This window comes from Myotis myotis, unplaced genomic scaffold, assembly GCF_014108235.1.
Source record: "Myotis myotis isolate mMyoMyo1 unplaced genomic scaffold, mMyoMyo1.p scaffold_m19_p_3, whole genome shotgun sequence".
Lineage (NCBI taxonomy): Eukaryota > Metazoa > Chordata > Mammalia > Chiroptera > Vespertilionidae > Myotis > Myotis myotis.
In genome coordinates, this window is record NW_023416335.1 from 197,068,827 (window position 1) to 197,083,207 (window position 14,381).

At 43.0% G+C, this 14,381-nt stretch overlaps 1 protein-coding gene across 16 annotated transcripts in view; it reads right to left on the minus strand.

The window, feature by feature from the left end:
- Window positions 1–14,381, minus strand: part of ANKS1B (ankyrin repeat and sterile alpha motif domain containing 1B) — an 839,347-nt gene that overhangs the window by 129,505 nt on the left and 695,461 nt on the right. The window contains exon 1 of one of the 16 annotated variants that reach the window (XM_036299860.1): window positions 8,057–8,210. The exons of 14 other annotated variants lie outside the window; for them this stretch is intronic. The gene's annotated coding sequence lies outside the window, so the exon portion shown is untranslated. Of the gene's footprint in view, window positions 1–7,589; window positions 7,849–8,056; window positions 8,211–14,381 lie in introns of those variants that run through there. One more of the 16 variants, XM_036299859.1, reaches the window with a different exon arrangement.

A 14,381-nucleotide genomic window follows, 5' to 3' on the forward strand; every position in this document is an offset into this window, starting at 1 on the left:
CACAAGTATAGTATAGTCAGCCACTATAGTGTTCAATTTTAAAGTAGCAGGAAGGCATCCTCAAATATTAAAAAAAAAGCAATGAGAAATGCAGTAGTCATGAATGACTCTTTCTGGAAGTGAGAACAAAAAGCAATTGACAGTGAAAAGGAGGCAATCAGGAGATGACTCAAAGGACTCAGCCAGAATTGAAAAAGCTACTCTAAAGGACTGAAAACCACGGGGTCTATTTTAATAGAACTTATACTATATGAGCTTGGTGATTATGATTACAGAATAGAAAGTGTGTTATAAAGATGATCTATATAAATTAATTAAAAGTATTCGCTGAAGAGAGGTGATGAGCAATCAAGTGACAACACAACTTTTTTAATGGCGCAGAATCGATCTGATGTATTAAAAATTAGAATAGGTAGTTTAAAAAACACACGATGACTCCAAACCTGAGGTAGATTTGAGGGAAGCTATGGCAGCTCCAGTTTCAAGCCCCCTGAATGCCACGGGGGACTTGCTTTCCCCTAGGCTGTGGGAGGTGTCACAGCAGAGCATTCACATCATCATGTGTTGGCAAAATTTGTAAAATACATGCCATTTTGTTCCAAAGGAGTCCCAAATTGTATAATCTTCCCACAGCATCTCAATCCATTCCTGCTGAAACATCTTCACGTGTTTCATAACCATTTCTCTTAACCATGAGGGGAGATTTTTTAGGAACTAACCCTTGTATTAAGGAGAAGTTTGAAGTTCAACAATTACTTAGCTCTTCTTACTTCCATTTTTCCTGCTGCTAAATACAAGAAAACACATTTTAATGCTTCTTATGTAAAAAACGGCATCTCTAGTAGGATTCCATTGTTGCCATTGTTATACAAGCATTTCTTCCTATTCATGCATTCATTGATCAACACCTGTGTATAGGAAGATGCTTTTAAATGATATTAGCCTATTGTTAAAGATGGTTATTTCTGGGTGGTGGGATTTAGAGTAATTTATAAAATGTAGTATTTGCATTGTGTGCACTGCCTGAATGATATGATCACATATCAAATATCAAAAATAATATAGCGATTACTTTTGCTTAACGATGCCAACATATTAAGATATATTACGCTGGATGGTCAGAACTAGGGAGAATTGTGATTTTCTTCTTCGTATTTTCCTACCTTTGTGAAATTTCCAAAGAACTGTTTGCAATTTGACATTCTCACTCTTCTTTGTATACTGCCGTTGCCCTTGTCTGAATCACTACCACTTCTCAGCTGGACTGCTTCTACCTGGTCTCTCTCCGTTCCATGCTCATCCTAGTAATATCCAGTCTTCACAGAGGCCAGGGTATTCTTTCCCAAGGTAGAACTATCATACGCCTGCTTTCACACTGCTCCACAGTTTTCAGAATAAAGCCCTTTGCCATGACCGGCAAGGCTGGCCTGAGTTGGCCAGGACGCAGACCTATGGCCTGCTGCTTGCTATTGCCCAAACGCATTGCACTTAGCTTACCCATGAGGTTCCCTGTGCCTGGAGAGTGCTTTACCCGCCATCGCCGCCTGTGTGGCTCCTGCTCACCATTCAGGTCTGTGAGAGGGGCACCTTCTTAGAGACCCCTCCTCTGAACAACTTTTTAAAGAGTAGCATCCTTGTCTGGCCTGCGTAGCTCAGTGGTTGAGCATCGACCTATGAACCAGGAGTTCACGTTTAGATTAGTCTGGGCCTATGCCTGGGTTGTAGGCTCCATCCCCAGTGTGGGGCATGCAGGAGACAGCCAATCCATGATTCTCTCTCATCACTGATATTTCTTTCTCTCTCTCCCTCTCCCTTCCTCTCTGAAATCAGTAAAAATATATTTTAAAAAATAAATAAAAGTAGCATCCTTCCCTTCAGAACATTCTCAAGCACGTCACCCTGTTATGACCCTCAGAGCACTTACCACTGTCTGAAATTGTCTTCTCCATTTACCTACTTACTGGCTTCGTGCCACCCCTCCCCCACTAAGTATCGCTCTAGAAAACGGGGATCTTGTCTATTTTGTTCACTGTTATATCTCCCGCCCTAAGAAGAGTGCCTAGAAGATAGCAGACACTGACTATTTTTCAAGGGAATGAATACACATGGAGATTGCTTTGCAGCTTAAAAAAGAAGGGTTGTGTTGGCAAAGCTGTCTGATCAGTCGGTGGTTTAGAATTCAGAATGCATAGTCTTTCAAATAAGCCTCAGTATATATAATAATTAAATATCAAGGTTGGCCCATGAAAGTCTACTGGACCCATAAGAAGCTAGGATTCTGTATCTATGCCAAAAGAATACTAGAAAATCAACATGAGGAATTATCATTGGCATACTCTATAGCATTTAAAAGAATACTTTTAATTTACGTAAATATGGACAAATTACAACTATTATTTAGCTTTCATATTGGTGGAAATATTTGTGGGCATTCTGAAGGGGACTTCTAAGCATTTATAAGGGCTGTAGAGCTTTCTGGTCCTGGTTTTTTTATTACATAAAACATTAAGATGGATGGCTTTCTGCTCCTTTGACAACAGACATATTCCTAGAACCACCCTGGATCATTGTCAGTCATGACTTGGGACAATGCATCAAAAACATAAAACAGGAGCCCAGCCAGCATTGCTCAGTGGTTGAGCACTGACCTATGAACCAGGAGGTCACTGGTTTGATTCCCAGTAGGGGCAGGAGGCAGCCGATCAATGATTCTCTCTCATCATTGATGCTTCTATCTCCCTCCCTCTCCTTTTCTCTCTGAAATCAATAAAAATATCTAAAATATATATATATATATAAAAGAGGAAAGAGCACAATTATTTCTGGAGGTAGGAGAGGAGATGAGGAAAAGGGTTAAAGAAGATGTGTGATTTGAGAGATACCCAAGTTAAGAGCAGTGCAGGAGAGGAGAGAAGTCAGTGCTGAGTGGTTGGGAGAAGATGGGAAAGAAGAGTTTCTCTTGCTAGTTAGTAGGGAATTTCTTTTTTTATTAAAATTTTTTTTTATTAGTAGTAGGAGGGAATTTCATCTTCTAAGTCAGCTTGGTTCCTGACTGGAGTGGTTCTGAGTGGATAAAAGGAGCGAGAGCCAGTGTGCAAATGTTGAAGCTTGAAAGGGATTGTATCTTTCTAATTTGAAGCTTTGTCCCAAATTTCGTTTGCCATGAGTTTTTACGACGAATCCACCAGTAGGGTGAAATAAATAGCATCATTCATATCAGGAATATGAACCAACCCTCGGGAGGTATTCAGGAGGCTATGCCAGACCTTCCATTCCGGAGGGAAAGCTACACTACAAGAAAACAATTTGAGCCAATTATTTTTACACTAAGTTGACAGTTAAGACAGAAACAAAATGTATTAAGAGCCAAGAGCTACTGCATATGGTCTGCAAGTCTTTTCTGGAGAAATGAATCATGGAGATACAGAGAAGCCGCTTATTTTTTTACAGTTACAGTTTACATTTCTAGAAAAATAACTACAACATGGTCATGGCTTCTAAACACAGGGAAATGAGACTTTTATGAACGTTACACAACACAAAACATGCCACCTGTTGCAGTTACAAGTATGTGCAAGTCACTCTCAAGCCTTAAAACCAATAACAGACCATAAAACTTATGGTTACCAATACATTATTCTAAAGGAATCACGCTAAAATGACAGGACGCTCAAATAGTCTTAAAATATAATTTCCTTTTGCCAAGTGTCTTGGTTTAAAAACGGCCACAAAATCTAGTCTTGGCCAATATTACTCGAGCTACAGAATCGAGTACCATGTAAATGTAAGGTCACGCAGCGCTGAGGTGCTGGGGGTGCCCACTGATTCCAACAAAGTCTTCCCATGCACTCCAAAGGTACTGTCTGCAGTGACGGAGGTGCTAACACATGGCAAACATCTCACTACAGTCACTGATTTTCCAGAGCGAGTCCTTGTGCTTAGTCCTGTGAAGTTTCTCATTTCAGTTTAGTTACATGCAATCCAAACCCCAAAGAAATGTATCCATAAAAGTCCACTTACAGAACAACTCTCTGTTTTGAAATGTATGTAAAAGCACACTATCAAGCATTTCATAACAGAGGGAATCAGAACATGCATTTTTGCTTCTTCCAGCTCAAGTCTTGTTTTGATCTCTGCATTTCTTCCTATTGCCGTATGAGAAAACTACCAGGAATAAGTGTTTGCTCTGTAAATACCAGAACTGAGAGATACTGGCAAACGATCACTTTTTTAAAAGGAAATTTATCTTGGGTTTTCACCTAAACAAGCTTATAATGTAGTCTCACAATTTTTAAAAAGAAAAGAAAAAGGCTCAGCTTAACCATATATTGATTTGTAAAAAACCATCTCATGATTCCAGAAAGAGAAAGCAAAAATCAGGTGAGCGAGAATGGTTTTCATCTCCCGCTAGATTTGTAAGAAAGGTTCATTTTTACATGAAAATTACATCTACATGAAAATAGAATTCTGGAACAATGCATTATTGACAGTTACGTGGGAAGACAAATGCACTCATGTAAATGTTCTTTCTCAAGCAAATTATTAAATATATTGACAGTATTGCATTTTGAAAACAATCATTTTAAAGAAAACAAATATTAACACAAAAGTAAAACCATCATAACTAATAGAATCTTTCACTCAATGAAATATGCCCACAACTATTTTTCTAAGGCTTATTGATATAATCTGTTATTAAATTCAATGGCAAACATTTATGCTTTGATACTGGTTTTTGTCCCTGGGAACAAAAAAAAAAGTAACCAATTGATAAATTTGGATTCTGTCCACACTTCTGTTAATTATTGGTGGCCCACGGAAGACCTTGCACTTCAATTACTGGGATTGGTACTTGTAAATGCTAACCAAGTCTGAGTTCCTGCTACAAATACAAAATGTGCAAAAGATCAAACATATCTATGGAAATACAATACTTTACTCATGGTTATTAATGAGTTTAATCAAGCAGAACTCCTAATTAATTTTGCTAATTGTTCATTCCTCCTGGGACATTAACTGGCTTGATGGCGATTACTGGGATGTACTATATGTTGACACGAGCATCTGGTCAGAAACAGGGACATTAATAAACTCTATCTGGTGTTTCTACAGACTCTGCCAGTGCAATAAACATTGATGACGCCAAAGCATTTATTTCAATGTAATATTTAGAGAACATGTCTGACTCCATTTAGAGAAAGAATAGACCTGCCTCGAAACACATGGTACTCAAAGACGCCTATTCAATGACTGATGAGATGGGAATGACTTGATAATAAATTGGAAAACATCTGTTTGCCCACATTTAAAAGAGGATAATAACATCAGAAATGATTATTGGAATGCCTTTCCTGTACAATGTACTGTCTGCTGATTTATTCCCTATTTAGAATATGTACAATAACTTTAAACAAATGCTACTATTTTAAAGAAAGCAATTCCTTAACATGTCAGACGACTGTACCGTATTAGAATTCAATACATGTATACAAATTTGATTAAACCTAAGAACTTTTAGATTGTTAATAACTATTCAGTGATTACCAGTTTAAATTGCTGACAAATAAATGTATTGACACAGTTTTGTTAAGAACGAGTACCCCCAAATGTCTTATTAAAGACTCTAGCACGCTGTATCTATACTTCAAAATTATTTTACTGGAGATTTCATCTTCAAGTAGAGGCAAGACACTTTGTTCTCGCTGGTCCCCCTTAGCAGAAATGTAACAATACAGGGTTTTCCATTCCTGATACAGGGATATATTGTCATTCTACTGTCCCTGACGAAGAAAAAAAATATTGCTTCAAAACTACAAGTGTCAAAGTCTATTAAGCAAAGGAACTCCCGCGCAGTAAATCAGGTTTTGGCAATTAGCAACTGCGGGACAAAGTTCCCATCTCTGGACAGAGCACTGACTGGTCACTGCTTTTGTCCATCGTCACATTTCCCCTGCATTCTCAAGTTAGAAAAAGCCTGTGCAGCAATGTTTCTGTATGACCCTGTCACAAGCATCCCAGGTAGTTGTATCTGTTTTCACTTCATTTGTACCATTTGCTCCTCTCGCCTCCCTCTGAGTCCGGAGGGTCACTGCCATCACACCAAGCACTACCAGGACAGACAGAACAACAGAACAGAACACATCCGAAGAAACCTTGTAGCGGTAGAGCAGCAGCACCAGTCATTACACTACTCTATTTTGTCACAGAGCCATGAACACTAAGGACTCAAATAACCCAGACACCGCCAGCATCTCCTTGCCCAAGCACAGTGGCTGAGTACAAAGAACACAGGTTTGGGAGGAACCTCAGAGAGGTTTTCTAATCTTGCCTCTCTTCCTTCCAGCTCCGAATCCGCTCTGAACTTCAACGTGAATCTTAAAGACTCCCAAAGAGGAAGATTACAGTCTCCCTTGGTAACGTGTCAATGCTAAGGAAAGTCTTACGGGTGCCTAAATTCCAACAGTTTCCTCTAATTCTCTTTCCGGATGCAAGAGTCCCCGTAGCAAGCATATTAATCTAATAAGTGTCGAAGCGTCCTTATCGATCCCAAAGTTCATATGCCTCCAATCTACCAATACAGCACGTTCTGTGCATATATGCAGTGAGGGGGTTGCATTTTCCAGTCTTCTAAAAACTAACATCAGAGTCGCTCATCGACGAGAAATGGTAACGGCAGTGAGGACTAGGCTTCCTGGCCAGTCTCTGAAAAGGCAAAGCCTTTGGCGGAGGGGGGCGGGGACGGGAGGGGGGACCGACTGCTCCCTGCCTGTTTGTTTTAGGGGCTCCTGTTTACCGAGGGCTAGTTTTCTTGGAGGAAGACAAACCAAAATAAATAAATAAAAACCCCCGCGGCGGTGGCAGCATCCTTCTAAAAGCAAGTCCTCGTTTGGCTTTGGCAAGTTTTTAGCCTGGAGTAAAATTACCTCCAAGTTACAACCACGGAAACTGGGATTTCGGTGGAAATGCTGACCCGACCTTCAGGAAAGCAGCGAATTGCAGTCTCTGTGACCATTCCAGGCGTAGCGCCGGGAAGTCCCTGCCCACCGCTCCCTCCGATTAATCAATGCGTAAAAAAAAAAATACCAGGAGAGAGGACACGCTCCACACCGACCCTGCCAGCGCCCATTCTACCTGGGCTCCTGAGAGGGGATGCAGAGCGCGCCTGGAAATTACACGGGATGGCGTGGCTTTCTCACGCTGAAGACAAATGACCTTTGGAAAAATACATAACTCATGAAAGTCAAACCGTTTGGAAAGACCCGGCAATTTATTGCTTCAAACTCCTCGCAACCCCAAAGAGGAGGAAAAAGAGATGGAAAATGCATCCAACCCGGTGGCGGGGGGGACCAATATCCAAACCACGTTGTGTTAAAAAAAAAAATCAGCCCACACGCGAGAGACCAAAGCCTAGGCTGCAACAAATGCCCCGACAAACCGTCCCCGCAGCCTCCCCGGATTTCCCGACTGGCTCGCTCTTTTCCCCTGCCCCAGCTGCAGCACCACTTCCCGCACCCGCCACTCGCGAGCGGGGGCCGTGGACCGCGGGGGCAGCTGTGCCCCACGCCGCCCGCGGCCACGCCGCCACTCACCCGAACCGCTGGGCACTAGCGACGGCAGCGGCCGCGGGCTGGCGGCGAGCCGGGATCCGCGGGGACAGACGGGCTCCGGCCGCGGACTGTGTCTGGAACCTCCTCTCCCCTAGCCGTGGCCTCGGAGCATGTTTCTGGTCCCCCAGCGAAAGCGAGCGACGAGGCGAGGGCGGGCGCGCCGCGGAGGGTGGGAGAGGCGCCGAGCTCAGCCGCGCCGCGCCGAGCGCCGGGCTCTCCCCGCGAGCTCCCCGCGCTCCCGCGCGCGCCCCCGGCCCCGCCGCGCGCCCTCCCGCGTCCGGCCCCACGCAGCGCGCGCCAGCCCCGGCGGTGGCGGCCGCGGCGCGTCCTCCCCCGAGCGCCGTCTCCGGGGCTGCTGGCGGCGCTCTCCATTGTTCTGCAGCTGCTTCCCGGGGGTGGGCGGCCGGGGAGGGGGGGAGGTGTCGGCACAGTTGCCGGGGAGGGCTTACCACTCAGTCGGACCCTGGCAGAGAGCGCGACGCGGACCCGGGCACGGCGCGCGGGGGCTGCGGGGCGCCTAGCACCGCGGGCTGCGGACGCGCGGGGACTTCCTCCTCCCGCACTCGCTCCCGCCCGGCGCCCGGCGCATCCTGTGTTACTATGGATATCTCGCTGCTCGCCGCCCCCTCCTCGCACTCCGAGAGGCCGCCCGCCGCAGAGGCAGCCGCCTGGCTGCTCCGCAGGCGCCCAGGTGACCAGCTCTCAGCAGCGGTGGCAGCAGCCGCCACCGCCTGGGCCGTCACTGCGTTCGCCGCCGCTGGGGAGAGGAGGAGTAGGAAGAGGGGAAAAGGCAGGTCTACCCCCGGGCCACTTCGAGTTTCCACCCAGTAACCAAGCTGCTTGGGATTCTCCACGTAAGAGAAGCCACAGCAATGCTCAACACATGGACTGGTGGCGCCACCCCCAGCGACTGGCGGTCCAGTTGTTCTCAGAGGGGGATGGTCGGCCCCCAACAGACTCAGGGTTAAGATGGGGAGTCACATTTTGATATGGTTCAAACACCCCGCATCCCTGCCCCAAATGTAGACATTTACTTCAAAATTAAGCCAATTAAATGAAGTAAATCTGACCTTAAATGACCAAACTTCCCTTCCCCTTAAAAAAAAACCCCCAATGGGCTTCCTTGCTATAAACAAATAAAAATAATGTGTGGCCTCCATGTTGCTTGATACCATGCATTTGAATGAGCACACCTAGCAACCCACGCATTTCAGTGCTTTGGTGTTTCAACATTCCACCCGAAAGTGTGAGTTTCCCTCTTAGTCTGAGATAAGGACCACAGACTTCCACAGGGACTAACCCAACATCTGAAAACAAGGCAACAGCCCCCAAAGAGTCTGTGAAAAAGAAAAAAAAAGTTTGGAACGAAGGTACTTTAAGTAAAAGTATTAAGTAAAGGTATAATAAATATGATGAACTCCAAACAGAAGAATTCCATGATGTAATACAAATTCATCTAAGACTGTTGGTCGTAAGCCAACTAGAATTATATGCTTAAGAGAAATGCTTTGAGCTTCTTAGAAGAAGAAATACTTTTATATTTAAGAATATTAAAGTAAAAGATCTTTCTTATCTCAATGTTAGCTTATCTTAGTATTCTACATTCCACAGGGGATAACCCAACAGCACCCAAAGAGCCTGTGTGTGAAAAAAATAGGTTGGAATGAAGGTACTTTAAGTAAAAGTACTTAAGGAAATATATAATACGATGACCTCCAAACAGTATTAATAACCCATTGTTTAGGGCAGTGGTCTGCAAACTGCGGCCCCTTGAGTGTGGCTCTTCCACAAAATACCACGTGCGGGCGCGCACAAACAGTGCGATTGAAACTTCGTGGCCACACTCAAGGGGCCAAAAAGCCACATGTGGCTTGTGAGTTGCAGTTTGCTGACCACTGGTTTAGGGTGCTTTCCCTTTCTAAACTTTAAGAGTATACAGTAAGTCCTCACTTAACAGTATGGATAGGTTCTTGGAAATGCAGTGAAGGGACATATAACAACCAATTTTCCCATAGGCTAATTGATAATGTTCTTATCAACATTACCACAAAAGGACATTATTTGAGGACCTGCTACACATTCAATGCCTTAAAACCACTAAAACAAACATTTTGATCAATGGCAAAGCACCAGGCACTAAAATAGAAGTGTGAACCAATTCTTATATAGTAGGTAACCTTTACTGAGCACTTAAGGTGTGTCAGGCATTTGTGAATTATTTAATTCTCACAGTTCTATGAGGTAGGTTTTATTATTCTTCTCGCTTTTCAGATGAACAAAAAAGCTTAGATCTGCATCTAGTACTTATGGGACAACGTTCACTTCCTTAAACAAGAAACACTAAATGTGCACCATCTTGTCCACCCTCATATCATTGTCTGCATTGGTGAAGTTCAGGTAAACAGTGTTCCCTGAAGCCACCCTGCTAGCAAGGGGCAGGACCAGGGCATAAACCCAGGCCTGTCAGGCTCTAGAATATGAGCCTTTAACCATATACAATTTACCAGTATTCCTCACTCACATGAGGACTTCATGAAGCTTTTTGATTTTACATCTTACATGTATAGAAAGAGAAACAGATTGGACGTGACCTGCCTTCTTGCCTGGAGCATGATTGGATATGTCTGGGTTGTTGGTTTTTGTGTGTGATCAGAGATGAGTTTGGAAGTCAGGCCACTTAGTTCTACTTCTCACTTTGCAATTCAAACATATGTGACTTGAGGCAGAATAGGTGTTTCCTTGCTTTCCCAATCCCACGAAAGACTGAAGGGCATCAATCTCTTCTGGATATTGTTCTCTGATGACAAATACTGGGTTACTTCAGAGAGATGTCATTTGCTAGGACTGAATTACAGGCTCCTTGGAAAGGAGGGGTGCTATCATTTTTGTATGGTGTTGGGTCCTGCCCACTCTGGAGTCATTTGGGGTCTATAGCCATTTGTGTCTGTACCACCCCTAGAGAGTGGTGGAAACCTAGGCATTTGTGCTTGGCTAGTAAAAATTCCTTGAGGGAGCCAGGATGAAAAGTCTCTGTCCACGGTGGCTGTTACTGATTCTCCAATTCAGCATAATCAGCTCACACATTAATTACTGCCCACGTTGTCCTGTGCACCAAAAGGTTGCCAGTTCGATTCCCATTCATGGCACATAACTGACTTTTGGGTTTGAGCCCCGATTGGGGCATGTATGAAAGGCAACTGGTCCATGCTTTTCTCTCATCTCTTATCTCTCTCTCTCTCTCTCTCTCTCTCTCTCTCTCTCTCTCTCTCTCCCCCCCCCCATCCCTCTCCCTCTCTCCCTCCCTCCCTCTCTAAGCATGTTCTCAGGTGAGGATAAAAAAAATTACTAGAGTCTTGGAAATTAACTTCAGTACAGCAATAATGAAATTTGGCAATAACCTAAAGGTATGAGAGTTAAAATACAAAGGTCTTATCAGTGTAATCTCCTACTGGTTGGAGTAAAACACTAAATAGTTCACAGAAGAATTCCATGATGTAATACAAATTCACCTCAGACTGTTGGCTGTAAGCCAACTAGAATTATGTACTTAAGAGATCTGCTTTGAGAGTCTAAGAAGAAGAAAGACTTTTATATTTAAGAACATTAAAGTAAAAAATCTTACTTATCTCAATGTTAGCTTATCTCAGCATTCTACATGTGAGCATTTTTAAGCAAAGAAAATATTTTTAAAAATACCATTAAAAAGTAGGCATGGCACATATCTACTTATAGAAGTTGTCTCTGCCTTTAAGGTTATAACTGCTCGAAATATCTCAAGTCCAGTGAGGTAGTTCAGACGTAAATAGGATTGAAAGGTGATAAGGAAGTAAAAGAGAGAAAAAACATTTTGACCTTATATTAAAGCTCTGATAATGTAGAGTCAATCTTAGAGAGTACATGTTTTAGATTGTGTATCTGTGTATGTACATGAGTGTGTATTTGCTAGAAAAAGCTATGGTATAATCCTTAATACCATGTTAGTGATTTTAAAAAGGTAGTGATATAAAAATACTTCCATCCATTATGCCAAGATTTATTGAATGCCTATGAGGTCAAACATTGACCTGGGTGCTGAGGGAGAGGAAGGTAGATTAGAGATGGACTCTTGCTTTGTAAAAATCTTTCTCTGGGGAGCTTCAGTTTATCCTATGGATTTTAACTAACATTTATTTACTCCAGTAAAGTTTTTATATGTCCCTCGCCCTGCACTGGCCTCAGAAACTCTGCTTCTTCTAATATAGCATTTATCACTTTTTTGTAATTACTTGTTTAATTATGGATCTCCCCATATGACTGCATGAGGTCAGGGACCCTGCTAATGTAATGCTTCATGTTCAGTTTCTGACTCCCAATAGGCATTAGGTAAACATTTATTGCACAAGTGAATGAAAGCTTGGGACATGTTGGATTTCAGTTGCTCTCCAAATAGACACCTGAAGAAAGCAGACAGAATCTAAATCTGGAGCTCAGGTGAGGGCAAGAGATACAGATTTGCTAGAAGCTTATTCCTGGTAGTTGGAAGGCTTGGGAGTGAACTGTCATCAACAAGAAGAGGTTTGAGGTCACTACCCCAGACAGCGCTCACACCACCAATCTTAACAGGTCAGAACGCCGGACAGCGCCCACACCTCCAATTTTACAGTGCGGTCAGAACCCTGGACAGCGCCCACATTTTCAATTTTACACTGTGGGATGGATGATACCTGGCCCACTGGTTAGGATAGAACAGTGTGGGAAAAACCCACCGCCAAATAAATCTTTTGAACCACGTGAACAAGTTTCTAATGAGCAGGCATTTCAGAACTAAGCTATTGTAGAGGTAGGAGCACTCTGAATGTGAATTTATTATATTCATGATATTGTGGAATTTTACCTCCCAATAATATAAAAAACAGGGCTTTGAATTTTGCAAAAAAAAAAAAAAAGGTTGTATGTGTAGTTAGAAGGAATAGGACACAAGCCAGAGAGAAAGAGAGCCTGTGTAATGGTGCAGCAATAGAAGTAAGGTGCTCCATAAGAGTTAGGCATCAAGGAAGGCTCTGAGTGGTGAACAGGCTTGGGGTGGCTATTGGTGTATGTCCGCCATAGAAACAGTATGGTTTTCTATACTCAGGGCTTGGCTGTCATTAATGAGATAAGTAAGGCATAGGTCATCTTCCAGCATTTACAGATTTCTATTATTTTTTTTATTGTATGATCATACCTTTGCTATGGAAAAATGTCTTTAGTTGAATAGCAAATTTAAAACAACTCATCGAGTGCTTATTAACCATGGGCATATTTACAGATCTAACTATCAAACTAACACAACACAGAGTGAGCAGAAGGGACATTCACTTTTTCCTGAAGGCAAGCAGGCTTGGAATCCAGGGGGAACGAATGTAAACACCAAGGCCCATCTGCCAGGAATGTTCTGGCCCAGTCTTCTGAATTAAGACGTAGAGACTTCTTTTAGATATTCACTATGCTCAAGTTCTGAGCCACATACAGCCCCAGTGAGCCATAGTGAAGATGTTTGCTGGCAGCTTTTGTTTACAACCATCTCCTGAGAATCCATGTTAGCCTCATAGCACAGGTGTTAAGCACCTCGTCCTTCTAACACCTTTAAGCAATGGAACAGCATGCTCAACACTTGCAGCAACTTTCAAGGTTAGTCACAAGAGGAGAAGGCTCCAGTAACCTGATCTGAGCATCTGTTTTACTACATGCCCATCCATTCCAGAGGTCCTAGGTTGGCCCTCTTTGAATAAGCTAGGCCATGAGATCTGATTTGAGTTTGGAAAATATGGTCTCTAGCATTTTAAGGACTCATACTTTAAGTTTTCAAGGAGGTGGTAAAATGTACAGAAAACCTGGGTTCATGCCTGACTCTATCAGTTACTAGTTATAGACCCTGAGTGAGTTGCTTAACCTTGCTGCACCCCATTCTGCATTAGTAAAATAGGGATAATTGTTCCTTAAGGATTTAATGGGTGCACCCATGTAAAAATATTCTTAATGCCTGGAGTACAATAATTATTCAACAAGAGAATTAAGTGCACCCTAGTGTTAATTCGTAAGTCTTTAGAAGCAACAGGCTACACTATCTTATCAACTGAATTAAATGACTAAGTTCCGTCCCATATCACCTTCTTGTGTGCTTGTCAGCTGTGTAAGTGAGGAAAGGCCCATGCAGCTGGGAATTGGAAGTAACATTTTATGGTATAGACTCATAAAAAGGTTTACATATTTTTTTTCTCCATAGGATTTTGTGGAGGACAAGATAGCCTATCATTTGATGGGGATTATGTACATATATCATTATGTGAATTCTCCAGCAATACACATCAAGGGTGTTGAAAATACCAGAGGGACAAAGGGAGAAAGAATTACCTAATAAATGTTAAAAATAATTTTGGGTTGGAATAATTGAACCTTAGGATAGGAAGGTGTGGTTGATGTCCACTGTTTTGCTCCTGCTCAACACCCAGGCTCTCTACTTCTGTTACAATAGTCTAATTTTTTCATTGGGGACACACACCTCTCCAGCTCTCTGCCATGAAATCCTAAAAAATTCTAGAACATCTGACCATGGTGTGGACCTGTGATCCATTGGCCAATGAGAGCTTTCCATTGCTCAGTCACAGTGGTTCATCCAGGGAGGGTGAGGACCAGGACTCTGTTGGAAATGTTGGGAAAGAGAAGCTCTGTCTTCACTGAGGTTTCTGAGTTGCCAGAGTGCTGAGCTTAATGCCTGCGACTGCCTAGGACCGTCCTGTGGGGAGGGTCTCCAAG